We start from the raw sequence: 19,772 nt of genomic DNA, 5'->3' as shown, positions 1-19,772 counted from the left end.
TAGCGCTTACAGCTTTGTATAATTATATTTTAAAAAAAATTAAATTTGAATTAATTTCATCGCAAACTCTTCATCGTGAGCTCAGTGGATTATCCCAACAAAAAACAACAGGGATGTAGTCGTGTTTTCATTCAATTGTCAAGTGAATTTTAAGCGCTTTTTTTTAAATGTTGCAAAAAAGAAATGCAAATTAGGCGCGCTTTGATCAACTGGTTTGGAGCGAATAAACTCGGCTACAGCGTAGTTTGGTGAGAAGTTGGCGCTGTAGGCTACACGAGGCTGTAATCCACCAGTAAACAGAGTAGTAGAAGAAGTAGAGGAAACAAAACAAGTCGCCTCGACCGATCTACGAGAGAAAAATAGAGAGATTTTAATTGTTTTTTCATGTCAGCTAATATCGCTACGTCAGAATTTATTGGGCAACGGCTCAATTGAGCATTGAGGAAGTTTTGTCGATTTTTTCCGTTTCCATACATCTTTTCTCATGCAAAACTTAAAAATGTGCGTAAAAATATGTGAATGGAAACACGGCTATTGTCTATTATGAATTTTTTCCATTACTTTGAGCTCAACCAATTAAATTGTATTCATGTCCATTGTATTCAGGACAGCGTAAAGGCAGAAACCTTTAACTGTAACCCAACTATCACAAAACCTGGACAAATAAAACCAAAACGATCTACATGGCTAGAAGCCACTCAGGGTGAGAAGTTTTATTTGAAGATCAGGTTGTAACCACTGGACTCCAGAAACTAAAAGAATTCTGTCATGCAAAATAAGACCAAACTCACAATACAGTACAAGAGGAAAGCCCTCTTGACAGTAGAAGCTAGTGAAGCTATAAGTGCCGTTCAGGTTAACTGAGATTTCTTTAAAAAAAATACTCAAAACAGATTAATCGATTATCAAAATCACCTAATCGATGACTTGATTAATCATTGCAGCTCTAAAGCGTGCAGAAAGAGAAGACAAAGAAAATGTAGAAAACAACCTGCTGGACTGTGTGAACTTTTAGCTGCTACAGAGAACCGCCCATTCATTGCATACTATCCTGAAACATCCATCACACACACACACACACACACTTGTTTTATCCTGCTGAGACACTTCCACACACATGAACATGATTAACCAGAGAGGTCAGAGGTCAAGAGGAAGCCAGAGGTGCCTTCCTCGAGGAAAGGCCGAGCGAGAGACGGAGAGGAACCAAATGTTAAAACATGGAACACGTGTTTCAGCTATCAGATGAAACTCTCTCTCTCTGGATCAGCTTTCAGTCTCCAGACAGCAGCTGTCTGTAGAGAGGAAAAACTTAGACCGAGTGGTCAGACATGGAATGTGTGTGTGTGTGCGTGGAGTGTGGTGTGTGTGTGTGTGTGTGTGTGTGTGTGTGTGTGTGTGTGTGTGTGTGTGTGTGTGTGTGTGTGTGTGTGTGAAGGGCCTGGTGACAGTTCGGTACTTAGAGGCGCCACATTCACGGTAACAACAAACACACTTCTAATCTGTGACTCATATCACAGACAGTATTACATTAGTTATTAGCAGCGGTGGAAAGTCATTAAATACATTTAGTCAAGCACTGTACTAATGTTGAGGTACTTGTACTTTACTTGAGTATTTCCATGTCATGCTACTTCATACTTCTACTCCACTACATTTCAGAGGGAAATATGTAAGAGTGAAATAAACCTCTTCAGGGTGGTGCGGCATCGCCCTGTTGGGGTTTATTTCACAACAACGACCCGCTCGCTGTACATTATCCTGCTTACACTGATCAGCCACAACATTAAGACCACTGACAGGTGAAGTGAATAACATTGACTATGTCATTACAATGGCACCTGGCTGTGGGTAGGATATATTAGACAGCAAGTGAACATTTTGTCCTTGAAGTTGATGTGTTGGAAAGCCAGCGTAAAGATGTGAGCGACTTTGACAAGGGCCAGATAGTGCTGTCTAGACGACCGGGTCAGAGCATCTCCAGACCTGCAGCTCTTGTGGGATGTTCCCGGTCTGCAGTGGTCTGGACCTACCAAAAGTGGTCCAAGAAAGGAAAACCGGTGAACCGGCGACAGGGTCAGACCCGAGGCTCATTGATGCACGTGTGGAGTGACGGCTGGCCCGTGTTGTCCGATCCAATAGAAGAGCTACTGGAGCTCAAACTGCTGAAAAAGTTAATGCAGGTTCCGATAGAAAGGTGTCAGAACTCAGTGCATCGCAGTTTATTGCGTATGGGGCTGCGTAGCCGCAGACCGGTCATGGTGCCCGTGCTGACCCGTGTCCACCGCCAAAAAGTGCCTACAATGGGCACGTGAGCATCAGAACGGGACCACAGAGCGATGGAAGAAGGTGGCCCGGTCTTATGAATTACTTTTACATCATGTGGACGGCAACGAGTCGGAGGTGTTGACTCGGCCTCCATATTCTCCAGATCTCAGTCTAATGGAGCATCTGTGGGATGTGTTGGACAAACAAGTCCGATCCACGGAGGCCCCACCTCGCAGCTTATACAGGACTTAAAGGATCTGCTACTGACGGCTTGGTGCCAGATACCACAGCAGACCTTCAGAGGTCTAGTGGAGTCCATGCCTCGACGGGTCAGGGCTGTTTTGGCGGAGAGAAGGGGGATCTGCTCAATATTAGGCAGGTGGTCATAATGTTATGGCTGATCGGTGTATTACACGGCTACTTACTTAAGAAATCAATAGTTTGACATAAAAACAGTCCGCGAGAGTCCACATCAGAACTGCGCCCATAGCGACCATTGATCTGAATCACGGAATTATCCATGTGGGTTAATTCAGACAGCTATGGGTTCTCCAAGTGAAAGTCCTATTCATCTGTTTTAACACAATATTAGGTGACTGTCTGGCGTTTCCAACACTTATATGGACATGAAATTCTTCTGGTTGAATCATCAGTGGAACAATGAGACAAGTTATGGAAAGAATCTGCCATATAAAATCAAAATACAAGACTGTGTAGACTTTAGAAAAAGAGGTCAACTAAAAGTCCCAGAGAGGATTGCAATAAGAAACTGCCAAAGCTTCAAATTCTGTGTCCATGCTGCTAATCCTGAGTTCATGTCGTATCGGCGTCGCCGTAATTACCAATCTCCAACTTGTAAATCCATGTCATGATTACGTCTGGGACGCCAAACAGACACGAATATCTGACGTCAGCCGGACTCCGTCGTTCAAGGTAATTAAAACTAAAGCAGACAGACATAGTGTTATGTTGTCAAAGAAAAGTATTTTAACCCTCAGATGAGTCTGCAATTATAGAACTGTCTACAACGGTCAGTTTTATGACGTGAACACGTGAAGTTAGAGGCTGAGCTTTATCAGATCTTGATGGATAAATTCATCAATCTATTTCAATCTATTCAGCAGCTCCAGTGCCGTGTTTGGTTCCTGATTGTTGTGCTCTGTTTCACAGCTGTGGGTGGTGTTTTCTCCTAATGGCCACTGAGGCTCATGGGCACCATAGTAATTAGAGCCACTCACCACACCAGACTGATTAGAATGAATATGGTTTCTCAAACTGATACAACACCTGCAGGAAGACATTTAAAACCACTACAAATTCACAGTCACAGGCTGTATCCGAAACCTCATACCATACTGGTATAACCTCATACTATACTAGTAGTACAACCTCATACTATACTAGTAGTACAACCTCATACTATACTAGTAGTACAACCTCATACTATACCAGTAGTATAACCTCCTACTATACTAGTAGTACAACCTCATACTATACTAGTACTACAATTTTATTTCCTTGTTGACGGATGGTTTGTTTAAATATCACAACACAAATCAGTAAAACAGGAACCTGTTGTTATCAGCCTTTCTTTGGAGCGGGCTTAGCTTGCTCAAGAGCCAACCAGTCACGCTCACACTCACCACTGCACTTCCTTTAGTCCAGTTATACACCCGCCAAGTGTGAAGTTGGATGAACGGTTGTAGAGAAAATTGAAAATGAAGACTCCAAAGTGATGCCTTGACATCTCAATTCTTTAATCTGTAGTGAACTTGTGTGATCTCAGTGTTAGTAGAGATGTTATGCTGCAGCAGTCTGAACTAAAACTTGGATGATCCTAATGCATGTTATCCGTCCGTGCCTTCACGGCAGCGATGAACACCAGACACAACCCTATCCCAGTTAAAGAGATGAGGTGGCTGAGTTTGGCACATCTCCAAACCCTACCTGCCGGCAGGCAGGATGAACACAAGCTGCCCTTTTTCTGTCCGCATCTTGTCTGAGTAATGGAGTGTTTTTTATCCTCTAATGAATTTTGGATGAGCATCACGGGAAGAGGAAACAGTGAGACCGAACTCTCAGATGGTGGATGTAAAGCCCAGAAGATCAGATGATAATTGTACCTTGAACTGAGGAATATTAAGGATTAATGTTTCCACTCTTGTTCTCTCTGTTCTATTAATACTCCTCAGTAAGCCAGGTTCTGTTCGCTCAATTACAGCCTGACACAAATGTTCCTGTACGTGTGTGTGTGTGTGTGTGTGTGTGTGTGTGTGTGTGTGCAGCCTCCTTTAGGGATGAATGAGCTTTAATTAGTGCTTGGTTCAAAGAAAGAAAAATATGCCAGGAGAAGGGTAGAAACACGACCAACCAGTTGAGGAAGGATAGAAATGTAGAAATGAATCAAAATAAATTTGCCACACAAAGAAACCACTTTGAAAACGCAACACAAAGAAAAGGAGGAATAAACGGAGGAGTGTTGTGAATCAGTCCCAGCTGCTTCATTCATTCTGTCTGAATGGAAACTATGAACAGAACTTTGAAAATGAATAAAATTCAGGATTCACAAGCACACACACACACAACTGCAGTGTGGCTCTCCTGCAAAGAGCTACTTGTGGTCGTACTGGAGTGTTTTCCAACTGTCTATGACACACACACACACACACACACACACACTGACTCAGGCCAGACCACAGCATACTAAATCTTCATATGCCTGAGAGGTTCAAAGTTTTAGGCTATAGTTAAACTGAGGACGAGTACGTAGTAAGCCAGGAAAGCAGCTAGTAAATAAGACTCACAGCACAACAGACACTTAATAAACTTGAATCACCGCCTAGCGGTCTTACGCCTCCGACAAAGAGTTGCAGTTTTCATCCATGTCTGTCCAAAATCATCACTTCATCATTTTATCCTATTAGACACTTGTGTGAAATCACAATCACAGTGACCTTTGACCACCAAATTGTAAGGGTGGGTGTTTTTTACGATTTTGAAATTGTTTTTTTTAATGCCAGAATCAATGTTTGCTTCATTTGAGTCTATGTGGAAGTAGAAGGAAGTTACCACTTCTACTGTTTTAATACAAGTAACATGACGTCATATCTTTTCCGTATCCGTAAACCAAAACAAACCGCAGTCGGCCGCCGTGAGCCGAAACAAAAAAGTAGGAAACGTTGGAGGGTCGTCGTGGATACGAACTGCACCCTCACATGTTAAATCCAGCGTGGTAAACACTACACATCCAGTAAAGGATGGAAACACTTTGGGTTTCACACATTGACAGGAAAAGCAGAGCTAGACATCACGGCTAAAGCTGCATGCTAACTCTGTCATGGACAGGAAACTTTATCGTATCGCGGTAACGTGCGGTCGAGCCGGACGTCGCTCTCATCTCCGTGGTCAAATGGGCCGACGCTATAACTGTAGAGCACCCATATACTGACATTTATGATAAATGCATTCAAACGGCCCCGATGGAGCTGACCATGGATGGATAAAGAGAACGGAGCTGACTGGAGAGCTAGAGACCACCTTAGAGAAGTTAGAGGAAGTAGACACGTGTGACTACGTCTGGTTTTCAAAATAAGGTGTTAAAGGGAACTGTATATACAAAATACATATATGGAAATAAGATTGATTGCATTATATTCACCAGAAGTATAAAACATTACATGTCCCTTATAAATTAAAAAGGAAATACCACTAATTGGAGGGAAATGTCTTTATTCTTTGATTTTTGGGTTGCTGGAAAAACAGTTTAATAAATAACGTCTGACAATGACTGATATATTTGACTTCTCTGACTACATACATGCTGAAAATCAAACATTTTTACCGTCTTAATTTAAATATTTTCCAAAGTAAAAGTCCCTAGAAGTGAATCATTCAACTTTTTCCCATGGTCTAGTGTTAAACAAGTTAAGAAAAATCGCAATAAATCGCAATATCGAATCGCAATACTTAACATTGCAATACTTAACATCGCAATACTTAACATCTGAATACATATCAAAATCAGCACCCCAGTATCGTGATTGTATCGAATAAGGAGAAACTGTAGGTGAATCGTCCGAGCCCTAGTATATATCTTACAGAAAGCAACAAAGTTATCCCAGACTATTATTTTAATAACAATATTTGACCAGTCTTCCCTAGCCAGTTCTGGCATTGTGTTAGTTCCTGCCAACTACACAGAACAAGTCAGACAAGAAATCCCTTTATACTCTTATCCATTGTCTTTTTACCAAGAACACATGCTTTTCCGTGACCTCATTTACTCGGTCTCACACACACACACACACACACACACACACACACACACAGACACACACAGTAGTTTCCTGCAGCCAATAAAGTGTTTTACTGCTGTGTAGAACAGAATAACAGCATAATTACTGACTGCAGTGAACTAATGACAGTGCTGATGGAGAGAGCAGTAAATCAGACCAAACTCAACTAAAATGACAAACTATCACACATTGGACTGATTAGATAGACCACTTGACACCACATTAGAGTACAATAAACTTTGTTCCAGGTGTTGTTGGTGACCGGGATGGTATTTTCATGCTAACTGGAGAAAAATATGCTCATTATTTACATCCTAGCAAGCTCATATTCTGGACGGACAGCAGCTCCCGCATCTCGATGTCTCGCCACACATCCACACACGTATCTCTCTGCTCTCAGAAGGAGGCGGGGTCACGCGTCATCAACACGTCATCAGCTACACTGCGTATGTGTTATACCCTGTGGTCTAAATGCTCAGGCTGATCGGAATCCTTAAAATGATTCCTGAATCTGGATCATGATCTGGATTGCCACCAAAATCGAATGGATGTTTCATTCAAATCCATCGCAAACTTTTGGAGTAATCCTGCTAACAGACAGATAAACAAACAAACAAACAAACAAACAAACCAACGCCGGTGAAAACATAACCTCCTTCAAGGCCAAGCTAACTATGTTCATATTGATTAATCATTTAAGTCATTGTGAGAGCCAAACATCTTCTAGTTCAAGCTACTCAATTGAGAGGATTTGCTGCTTTTTCCTTTGTCTCATATGACAGTAAACTGATCGTTTGTGTTTTGGACTGTTGAAGTAGAAAAACTACGTCACTAATTTAATGTAAAGATTATGTAAAGACTATGTAAGTGCCATCGACGATGGTGCACTAGAATCAAAACAAAAAATGAGCTCATCGCTTCTTGTTATTTCACAGACACTCAAACACAAAGAGTGTTTCACACAGAACAGCAGGATGCACCATTTGAAACATCTGGATCTCTAACTGTGTTGATGTGTTGTGGACGAGATGACAGCATCTCTCTCTCTCTCTCCCGCTTCTAAAATATGCCGGGATTGCAACAAGCAATTTGTCATTATATCAGTTCATGTTCAAACTGTTTTGTTTTCGATTAAATTGATAAATCAGTGCATAAAAGAAGCACAAACGCCTTCAGAATGAAAGATTAGTGTGACAAACACCACAGAAAACTGATTCAATTTACACTAAAAAACAGAACCAGAGAAAAGCAGCAAAGCCTCACATCTGGAACGCTGACACCAGTAAATGATTGAAATTATATTTTATCATTTTCTCTCTATCAGCTAGTCAATTTACTGAAAATTGCTTCAGCAGTAAAACATGAAATGGGTCAGTGTGATATTGTTCTGCTTTAAAGAGCCAAGACAAAAGGGATCAATATCATGGTGTTCAGGTCTGACTGACTCTCTCTCAGGACTCTTATCTGCTCTCTGACAGCTCAGCCAGCCGCAGGAGAGCCATCCCTCTCTGCTTCACACACACACACACAAACACACACAAACACACACAAACACACACACACACACACTTAAACGACGAGTGGTGAGTAATTACTCCGGGTCAAACAGGTGATCTCCAAGGAAGTCCTATTAAGAGTGTGTGTGTGTGTGTGTGTGTGTGTGTGTGTGTGTTGACAGCCCCACTCAGGCTGTGACTGAGACCTCGTCTGATTGGACCGTTGGCCAGAAAGGATCCTCTCAAAGGACTCCAGGTGAAAGAAGCAGCTTCTATGGGGGTAACTTCAACTAAAACACAGGGATCATACCGGGCCAGTCAGACCGGACACCTATGGCCCTGTTCACACCTGGTATTAACATGCATCCTCAGTGATCCGATCACAAGTGGACAGCTCTAAGCACAGGTGTGAACGCACTCAAGACGCATTGAGATCGGATCTTTGTTTTGCTTTTTTTACAGAAATAAAACCGATTTAGTCCATTTTGGCGTATCAACTCCATCTTATCAATACATAGTCGGACGACGGTCGCTAAAAACTAAAAGTGAAAGTGTCTGCTCCGTACGGAGTCTCAGCTCAGAGTAGCAGGAGTCAGATTTCAGATTTGAGAGACTGTTAACAGACAAGACGATGGCAAAGGATTTGGTGTCAAAGTGAAAAGCAAAAGCACTTATTTGGCATATTTCAGATTTAAGCCAAATGCTACAAGAGAACCATAACGTTAATGAGGTAATCAGCGTGAGGAGGACGGAGTGGTCACAGTCGGTGTGTGCCGCGCAGTCGCGTCAGGTGGAAACCTGCACCCCCGCAGCGAAAGCTCCACCGGGGAGGCCAGACACACAGCCATCCAACGTTAAAGATCAAAGTTAATCAACCGGTGGGAAAACGTCCTCACCGTCACATCCCTATACCCCGCTGTTGCCTGGCAAAGACGTGAAAAATAAACTATAAATTTGCAAACACAGTAAAACCCACAAGCCGACCAGTATCCATTCACAAATAGCCTCTGTTTACCTGACTCACTTCTTCAAAATTGCCAACATATTTCAGTTCTATTGAGTTGTGCCCCGGTGCAGGGCTCTGGTACACCTGCAGTGTTCACATAATAAACAGGTGCTGCGACTATAAACACAAAGCTTCCCATATATTTGATATTAATGATGGACTGCTGGAGTGCAGCAAGCCAGTCCAACAAAAATATGAAACAAGTTGTGACTCAGCTGCAGCTGAGAATCTGTCCGTCCTGCTTCAGGGGGATTGGAGATGTGCCCACAACAACAGAAACGATCTGGTTTCGACATAGACAGCAGATAAAAGACGCTGGAGGTTTCTGAGGGGCTGTTTTAAAGCCTGCACGGCGTTTTGGATGCTTCACTCCCTCTCATCTTTTTCACTTAGAAAATGCTGATCTGGGAAAAGAGGACGGAGCCAGACGGGCCTCTCCTCGGGATTTGTTTTGTTGCACTTGTTAGGACAGGACAGCTTCAGCTTTTATGATTCTTTTGGAGTTTAGTGAACTCAGCAAATTTGTTGCCTCGCTCTGCTCAAAGTCAATCTGAAAAAAGGTCCTATCAGCCAGAAGGGAATAAAAACACCTCAGTGGATGGAACAAGGCTTTTTAGAATCATTTTTAAATCTCCACTAAGGCACACATGGAGTGATGGAGGATGGAAAAAGTGACTTTCACAAGCCAAGTTTTAATTAAACTCTGGTGCGGTTGGTTCGGGCGGTTGTGAACGCAGTAATCGTACTCTTGTGCGGACCAAAACAAACTTTTCCTGGTAATGTGTGAAACCCAAAGTGTTTCCATACTTTACTGGATGTGTAGTGTTAACCACATGTGAGGGTGCAGATCGTATCCACCATGGATGTAATAAGAGAACTGGATACAGCGTTGGAGGCGGAGCTCCGTTCATTCCTATGAAAGTTGCTCAGTGGAAAAGTACCCGGATCTTGGGCACATGGAACATGCGCAGTAGCGTCCACTCGGTCAAATGACTCGGCCACCGGGTCCCAACGTCACACCGTCGTCACGGCTTGCGCTCCAGCCTCGGTCTGGGTCTCATTCACATGAATGGAGGAAGGAAAATAACTCTGGATTCAGCTAGTAATGTGTTTTACAACTTTTAGGACCTAATGATTTAAATAAGGACTATTAGAGTGTTCGTACTGGGAAGTTGATTCACCTCAAAAAAAATGATCCGCTGAGTAACAGACGTCTCTTTCCTCATGTAGGTCTGTGGGGAAAAAAGTATTTTTGGACCCAATGGCATCACGTGTCGGACACAAGTCTCAGTACCGCCGTTTGACCGCTACAAAAGTTGGGATCGTCGACCCTTTCTCATCTCGCCTCGCTGAGGTTTGTTTTGTGTTGTCGGATACGGAACGGATATGACGTCACGTTACTACAATGATAAAAGCGGTAACTTCCTTCTACTTCCACATAGACTCAAATAAAGCAAATATATTGATTCTGGCATTAAAAAAATCCATTTCAACCCAGCCCCCTAAATCACTGTAGAATTAAACTCCGGATTTCCATTTTGCTTAACAGTCGGACTATCTGTGGCTTTTAACAGCTCTGTCAATCAAGATAAAAGCTTCCTGTCTCTGTTGTCAAACACACACACACACACGCACACACACTCACACACACACACACACACAGACAAAAGCAAACACCTGCCCACAGCAGTTAATAGCATCAGTATCTATTAGCTAGCACCACTAATCAGCCAGCAACACACACACACTCACATACATGTCTGTAAAATGTCTTTGTGATCGATTATAGTCAAAACGGATGCTCATTACACTAACACACACACACACACACACGCACGCACACACACACACACACACACACACACACACACACACACACACACTGACACATGCACACACCATATGGCTGCAGCTGTCCAAAGACTAGAAAGCTTTTAGGGAGGGAGGAGACAAAGGGAGGAGGAGGAGGAAGAGGAGGAGGAGGAGGAGAGGAAATCCTTTCTTTGTATTTATCTATTTAACACTCTTCTCTCTCTCTGTAGCTCTCTCTCTCTCTCTCTCTCTCTCTCTCTCTCTCTCGTTTGTCCCCTGGTGGGTAATAAGGACTAATCCACTTAAGCTGCCTCTCTCTCTCTCTCTCTTTCTCCCTCTCTCTCTCCTTCTCTCTGTTCCTGTCTGTAACCCCAACATCCCAAATACACACATATACACACTTCATTCTTCACACCCATCTGCCGCTGTTCTGTTCTTGACACTGGCTGACTGTTAGAGTGGGAGACAAAGAGAGGGAAAGATGGAGGGAGGGAATCCCTGCCTCCCTCTCTCTCTCTCTCTCTCTCTCTCTCTCTCTCTCTCTCCTCAGCAGCAGCATCTTATTGTTCCTGATGACAGCAGGGGAGAGAGACCCTCACTATCTCTCTCCATCTCTCACACACACACACACACACACACAGTCTTTAATAATAGATGTGTGGCTCCTCCCTCCACGTTTCCTCACCATGACTCAGGACTGAGGCCTCATTTAAAGGAACAGGACACAATTCTTACTGTAAAAGTCAAGCAACTGAAGCTGTTGGCATACTGTATGACTAATGAGAAAAAAAATGTCAGCAAAAGGTCCATTAAGACTGTAGCTGAAAATAGTCCCAAAAATGCACCATTTACTCCCGTTTGAGTAATGTTTGCCTGAAACTACAGTGCCCAGCTGTTCCAGGAATTTAAAAAAGAAAAGTGAAGCCAGCGCTGAAGTGCTTTAAACCTGCATTTTCTCTAACAGCCAGCAGGGGGCGACTTGTCTGGTTGCAAAAAGAAGTCTGATTGTATAGAAGTCTATGAGAAAATGAGCCTACTTCTCTCTTGATTTATTACTTCAGTAAACATTGTGAACATGAGTTTATGGTCTCAATCACTAGTTTCAAGTCTTCTTCAATACAGCATGATGTTCATTTAGTAAATTATGGTCCCATTTAGAGTCAGATAGACCATAAAGCAGGGGAAACCTGATTATCCATCTGCCTGTACACACAACTCCAGCTTTATGATCTGTATGTTTTGACATCCAGCCACTGGAGGATGAACCTTACATTTACCACTATGATGGATTTGCCTTCATCTCATCACCAACAATGAAAGACAATAGCAACGCTTTAAAATCAAGCTCAAAACTATCTACGGTGCTGACAAAGCCTGTGTGGATTCTGCGGATGCACCAGCTGCATTAACTGTTAACTGGCGGATCATATAAGTGAGGGGATTAGCTCCGTACCAAAGCTGCTTTAAGAAATTACATTTTAATAACGTGATATTCCCAGATGGTACTGGTCTGTCCCTGCTGTGAACTGCATGCACGACAGGATGATTTCCCTTTGACTCCCCGGCAAACGAAAAAGTGCACTGATCTGCCATAAACTCCAACAAAACCTCCGACAAAAGTGTTTCCTGGAAACATTTCAACGCTCCATACTGTGCACTGTTCACCAGCGCTCCTTAAAGTGTAATGAAAACAATGCAGTATGGATGTTGAAACTTTAGATGACTACGTGTTCATAGAGATAAACGCTTGTCCTGTAAGAGAACCAATTTCAGTTACAACAGACCTCTGTTCGGTTCACTCTGTATGATAGATTCTGAGGTTTTTGCTCATTATTAATAGATGGGAGTTGAGACATCAGCTGAAGAATGCTGTTACAACTCAGGTTTACGTTCTGCTGAGGGCCAGATGTACACTGTTAAAGCCCTCCTCCAGTGTATTTTGGCATTTCTATGATATTTCATATCTATTTGAGTCATTTTAAATTGATTAGCCACAACGTTTGCCAATTTTTTTTTTGACAAATGACTTAATTTTGTGCTCAAAGTTAAGAAAAGAAGGTTGTTGGTAAAATGAGAATATGACGTACAAGTATAGTAGACATTGACTTCTGGTTTTGCGCGGGACACGCCGGTATCCTCGGTGAATGTCCGGTATTTTTTGATCCAACCATCCACATCGACCTCCTCCCTACGCGACATTCGCCGCTCTTTATATCTCCTGGTGAATTACACATGAATTAATTTCGTGGTATATACACAAATTACAGTGCATTCCTCTCCGTAGGTATAGCTACGAACGGTGTATGAGAACAGCCTGCTTGAAGTGAGTTAACTGAGCTCACCAGCTGCGCACCTCCATGCACGGTGAGAGCAGAACATGTTCAGTGAATTGACTGTAATGAAGTCCGTTAATATGTATTCATGGCAGCACATGATCAGAGGTATCAGTGTAAGTGCTGGCCATACTGGTGGATTAGTATTAGTCCAAGTTGTGTTACTGACAGGGTGATCTCATTAAAGCTTTATTTAAACAACAGCATTCATCATTAGCTTTAATCCCGCTACATAATTGATTTTAGTGACAGGCGTCCAAACTACAGCTTGGCGGGAGCGGGATTAAGAATACTAAACCCTCCTGAACACAGTCACACATCATAATTACTATTCATCCAAACTCTCTCTTTCCCTCTCTGAGTTCGACTGCTTATACTGCAGGTTAATCTGGCTCTAAGCCTGGAGGAAGCAGTGTGTGTGTATCAATGGATTACTGGTCATTCATCCATGTAAAGACTCAAACACACACATGAGCTTATCCACAAGCAAACACACAAAAAACATCTGTAATGTCAACCGTAAGCATTAATTCTTACTAAGTGTTCCCGTTGAAAATGTTTCAAGGCTACAAGTTTCTTCTCAGGGTGAAATCAGGTCTCTCCTCAGACTTTTATCCTCAAGCTTGTTTTCAGGGTGAAACAAGGTCTTGTCTGAGTGAAATGAGATCCCTCCCTCCCTCCTCACTGTAAGGACTGCTTCAAATGAAACAGGTTCAGCTAGGGATGCAGCAGTCTGATCCAGCAGATCGGTATCGGCATCGATACTGACCTAATTTGTCAGATCAGGAATCGGCCAGATGGAACCGATCCACATTAAATACTTCACCATTGTCAGTATTAGATTCATTGTTTCCTGTATCGGTTACATTTGTCCAGTCACACAAAGCTGCTGACTCGGTTTTTAGTACCACAGCGATCTATGGCATCACGTTCCCGTATATGAAAATGATTCCAGTAACTTCCACACAGTGAGGTATGCAGATTTTAAATTTGGAGGAAGGGGAGCACTTAAACGGTACGACGAGTACCGAGTAGACGAGTAGAGATCTTTTGACACAACTTCCCCTACGTCCAGAGTACATGAAGGGAAAGAGTCTGAAGAGGTCAGATTTGTACCTGGCATCGGCAGATAACCTGAGTATGGGAATAGAGAGGTAAAGTCCAGCCCCTTCCGGTGGACCACCATGGGACCACCATTGGACCACCATTGGACCACCATGGGACCACCATGGGACCACGATTGGACCACCATTGGACCACCATTGGACCACCATTGGACCATGAATCACACATATGTTGTTTGTCAATTTAAAACATAATTTTGCAAGTTAAGAAAGTTGCAGTTTGTTGTAAAACTGTTGAAGTATCAGACTGTGAAAATATGTAATTAGAAAGACGACACATGCGAAGGGGGTATGTCTGAGAATTTTTGTAATAGACCACTATTACAAAATGTAATTACAAAACAGGAGAACGACAGCCGTGCTCCCGAGTCAAGTTCATCAGCATCACGGTCTAAACCGAGCACGACTGGCTGGAAAGAGGTGCAAGTGATGCGTCAACACAGACCCTTATTTTACTATCCGCAAATGAAATGAGACAGCGACGACTAAAATTAACTATTAATAGTAAGAGTCACAAAATAGTTGAATTGAGAGAGAGACAGAAGTTTAAACCCCGCCTACTTTCCCACCTGGACTATAGTGGGCATGACTGTCATCTTCTATACTGAAGACATGCAAACTGGCTGAAGCCACCATCTTTTGTCTTTGCTAAACATCTCCATGGTGCACAGACATTATTCATGGCTTTCAGCAGATTAGCTGAGATAATTAACTCTAATTACCTGTTCATGCACACAGTGAGTGTTGGCTTCTCTCCTCACAGCTGGAAATATGAAGAACACACACTGAGATTCAATCTCACGGGAATAAGCAGCTACAGTAAGAACGGTATGAAGAAAAGCATACAACATAAAGAGATGCATTAACTTAAAGTTTTAGCAAAGATTCATCATTTAGCAAGAATCAGCTGTTTTTAGGACTTGGACATCCGCTTTCAGCCGGGATGCCACTTGGCGTGAAGGTAGTCTTAATCTCCCAGCATGCCTGTGTGAGGATCTGCTGCACGTCACCTGTTCCTAACACGACAACGACCACAATGACATCACTAGCTCCTGCTTGTTTCGTCTGTTGTTCTCTAATGAAATGAGAAAACAGTGATTTAGTGACGTAGCGTAGCAACAGCAGCAGCTATTGACAGACAGCTGGCGTCAGTCGTCTGATAAACACTGCGACAGAAGCTGCTCCCTGATTGCGTGTGTTGTAGGTATGAATGTTCGTGTGTCACTTCCTGTTTCCGTCTGATAATTTAGGATTCTATTTATAAACCGCTGATTAGCATAACATTGAGCAGCCGCGCCGCCTGCACTTTCCTGTGAGTGTGTTGAGACTCTTTTCTGACTTAAAATGTGAGGATTCTGTGTCTGATTTCCATTTAAAGTTTGTATCTTCTTTCAGTGCCACCGTTTCCTATACATACAAAACTCAAGTACATAAATATCACTCTCTCTAAACACACTAACTTCCTCAGCCACATGCAGGGAAAAGGAAATCTAAATCAAACAAGAAAGGAATAAAATAAACAAGTAAAATACATTTGATTGGAGCTTTTCAAGCTTATAGATTCATTACGGAAATTCTACAAAGACCTTACAGTTTTTCTGTTGAAATGGTTGAGCCGAATATACTGAAGTTCTGATTTGTCAGTTTAGCTGACAGTCAATGGATAAAATCAGAAAATTGGTGGTGTTAATATAAGGGTAAAGGAAAATATTGATACACTAGAGTATCATCATCTAATCTTCATTTCATCCTATTAGACATTTGTGTGAAATGGTCATAAAAGGGCTGTGCAATAAATCAAATTTCCATTACAATTACAATTTCGGCTTCCAACAATTATGAAAACAACGTTTCACATGACATTCTTGATTTGTCTTGTGTTATAAATCCAGCGCACCCCTTTCCTTTACAGCGGTGTGCTTTCAGGAACGAGCCGCTCGATGCGGGAAGACCCCCTCGTGGGAACTCTCCTCGGCGCTGGCTGGCCCTCGCCGGGCGGATTTCCTTCGTTGTGATGTGTCGCGACTGCTTGGAAAAGGCCCGGGGAGAAGTTGGTGCTTTACAGCACTTTTAACTTTAAAATGTAGGCAATTGCCCTACAAACCTAATGGTTTGTGGACAGCGGTGTTGAAGCCTCAAGTTCGGCATTTTGGCCGTCGCCATCTTGGTGTTTTGCAACCAGAAGTGACACGAGAGGGGGGAGCCACTAAACTGTCTTTTGGCATATTATATTGTGTCAGTTAATTCCACATGCATCTTATGTGACATTGCATTATGTGACATTCTGTCTACAGCTGTAATGATTAATCAATTAATCGATTAGTTGTCACTATTAAATCAATTAACAACTATTTTTGATAATCGATTAATCGGTTCTAGTAATTTTCTAAGAAAAAAAGAGTCAATTCTCTGATTCCATCTTCTTCAATGTGAGTATTTTCTGGTTTCTTTACTCCTCTATGACAGTAAACTGACCATCTTTGAGTTGTGGACAAAACAAGACATTTGAGGACGTCATCTTGGGCTTTGGGAAACACTGATCGACATTTTTCACCGAACAACTAATCGATTAATCGAGAAAATAATCAACAGATTAATCAACGATGAAAGTAATGGTTAGTTATAGCCCTAATTGTGTCACAAAGGAAGTAAAGAGCACAACAGCAGGATGAAAAGAGTGTAACGTGAGTTTTTCAGTGTTGGCGTCAATTGTCAATATCACAAATTTGATTAAACCCTTGCAGAATCATCATCATGCAAAGAAATATGACAAAGCCGCAGCCTACTGTACGAGCAAGAAGCACCAGGAAGAGAAGTCAGCGTGACGCTCACATGTGTGTCATTACTGAGTCTGACAGCAGACTGAATTCAGCTCTGTGAGGAGCGGCGCTCCACGAGGAGGAATCCATTATGGCAGCAATAGAGGGGATGTTAAATGAATGGCACATTAAAAAAGAGTAGATTTCATTTCAAGAGACGATGTCAGGAACATGCAAACTGCTTATTAACAGCTGGGTGTGTAGTGTCAGATCGGGATCAGTATTGGCAGATTCTCAATAATGTGGGATTGCTTTTAGAAATGAAGAAATGGTTCGGAGCCGCCTCTAATTTCCTCTGTGCTGAAGTCAGAGAGACGTTCAGCTGATGGAGACAGATCCCTCTCACAGCTGTTCAGACACACTGGGGCTAGAGGGCTGCACGATTACGGCCAAAATCATAATCCCGATTATATTGATCATTGATATCATGCTGTGCTACATTCTTGCTAATGTACATTTAGGGCTGCACAAACTGGAAAAAACTGACATTGCAATATTTTTTTCCTGCTATATACTGTATATTGCAATATGAAAAAATACAGGAATATTCACCGTACCCTTTTGTTAGCTGCATTTTAAATTTAAATGCTTTAATCTGGTGCACTTTGAGAGCAAAATTAGCAACATTAAGAGGCTAGATAAACACATTTATGCTCTCAATTTAATCATAAACACATTGTTTGTATAAATGATATCTATACCCAAAAGTGAAGCCAAAACATCTCGATCACCGGCTGAGTTTTCTATGAGCAGAACGTGCATTTTAAACGTCAATATCGCAGACGATCATGTTCAATTAATTGCGGGAAGCCAAAATAGTGATTGCGATTAATATTGGATTAATTGCGCAGCCCTAACTGGTGCATTTTAATGAGTGCATGTAGCTTTGGTTTTTGTTATTGCAGACAAAAAATCTTTTAATTCTGCTCTTGTGTGTGGATCATTTTCTCAAAAGACAGACACAGATTAAAGCAAAACGCTGGTGCATAATATCTCAGCCCGTGCTGCTGCTGCAGGTGTAATTATTTAGATACAGATTTAAAAACACGTGATTACAATTTCTTCCATTTATTGTATCCTGTTAAACTGCAATGGGAGAGGGAGAGAGAGAGGGGCACCCTTTTAGAGACCTGGGTTATAAGTCTTGCAGCACACCAGGTGTGGACTGTGGAGACATTACTCTTTCTTTAGATAGGAGATGAAACATTTTTATGGAGCTTCTTTCAGCACTGCGGTAACTAGAAAATATGGACATGATGAAAAAGATAATGGGAGTATCCCTGCAGAAAAAACAGACCTCTGAAACTCTCTATGCTCTCTACCATTCTCAGCCTTTGAGGCACACTGTGTATGGGTAAATGAATGGTAAATGGACGTCTTCCGACCACTCAAAGCGCCTTACACCACATGCCAACATTTACCTCATTCACACACACATTCATACAGTGATGACAGAGGCTGCCATGCAAGGTGCCAAACTGCTCATCAGATTCTAATCTAATCATTCACACACACACTCACACACCGATGGCTCAGCCTGAAGGAGCAATTTGGGGTTCAGCATCTCGCACAAGGACACATTGACATGCAGACTGGAGGATCGAACCGCCGAGCTTTCACCGATAATTCCAATTAGAGGACGACCAGCTCCAGCCCATGTTATATCATGTTATGTTATGTTATATCATGTGACCTGACTACATTTCATACATGCACTGATTATAAATAAAGTGTGTTTTTTCCTAAAACAAAATGTGCATTTGAAGGTCTACTTAAAGCAATGAACCAGGACTGACTCAATCCATCGATGCAGTCATTGTTCAAACTAAAATTAGAAACATTTACTTCGAAAAATACAGTTTTTTTGCCTCTATTTGAAAGGCTAGACATCACGGCTAAAGCTGCATGCTAACTCTGTCACGGACAGGAAACGTTATCGTATCGCGGTAACGTGCGGTCAAGCCAGCCGTCACTCTCGTCTCCGTAGTCAAATGGGCCAACGCTATAACTGTAGAGCACCCATATACTGACATTTATGTTCTCTGCATTCAAACGGCCCCGATGGAGCTGACCATGGATGTATAAAGAGAACGGAGCTGACGGGAGAGCTAGAGACCACCTTGGAGAAGTTAGAGGAAGTATAGAAGTGTGACCACGTCCGGTTTTCAAAATAAAGTGTTAACAAAGGGAACTGTATATACAAAATACATAATGGAAATAAGATTGATTGGATTATATTCACCAGAAGTATAAAACATTACATGTCCCTTATAAATTAAAATGAAAATACCACTAATTTGTTACTGTATTAATTTAGATATTTTCCAAAGTAAAATTCCCTAGAAGTGTATGATTCAACTTTTCCCCATGGGCTAGTGTTAAAAAAGTTAACAAAAAAATCGCAATAAATCCTAATATCGAATCACAATACATCGAATAAGCACCCAGTATCGTGATAGTATCGAATCGGGAGATAGGTGAATCGTCCCAACTCCAATGCTTTATGTCTGTATGTGTGTGTGACAGAGAGAGAGAGGGATATGGAAACATAATCATAAAATAAGTTGAGGACACTGGTGACGGATTGGCGACATGTTTGACACACACACACACACACAC

The 19,772-nt window shown here is 42.1% G+C and overlaps 2 protein-coding genes across 5 annotated transcripts in view; both read right to left on the bottom strand.

Annotated features, from left to right (window-relative positions):
- LOC119499822 (trace amine-associated receptor 13c-like) overlaps positions 1–19,772 on the bottom strand; it is a 978,627-nt gene that overhangs the window by 412,101 nt on the left and 546,754 nt on the right. The gene's annotated exons all lie outside the window — the stretch shown is intronic.
- Positions 1–19,772, bottom strand: part of kalrna (kalirin RhoGEF kinase a) — a 160,995-nt gene that overhangs the window by 137,642 nt on the left and 3,581 nt on the right. The gene's annotated exons all lie outside the window — the stretch shown is intronic.

This window comes from Sebastes umbrosus, chromosome 13 (genome assembly GCF_015220745.1).
Source record: "Sebastes umbrosus isolate fSebUmb1 chromosome 13, fSebUmb1.pri, whole genome shotgun sequence".
Classification (NCBI taxonomy): domain Eukaryota; kingdom Metazoa; phylum Chordata; class Actinopteri; order Perciformes; family Sebastidae; genus Sebastes; species Sebastes umbrosus.
This window is presented reverse-complemented; position numbering and strand designations above follow the sequence as displayed.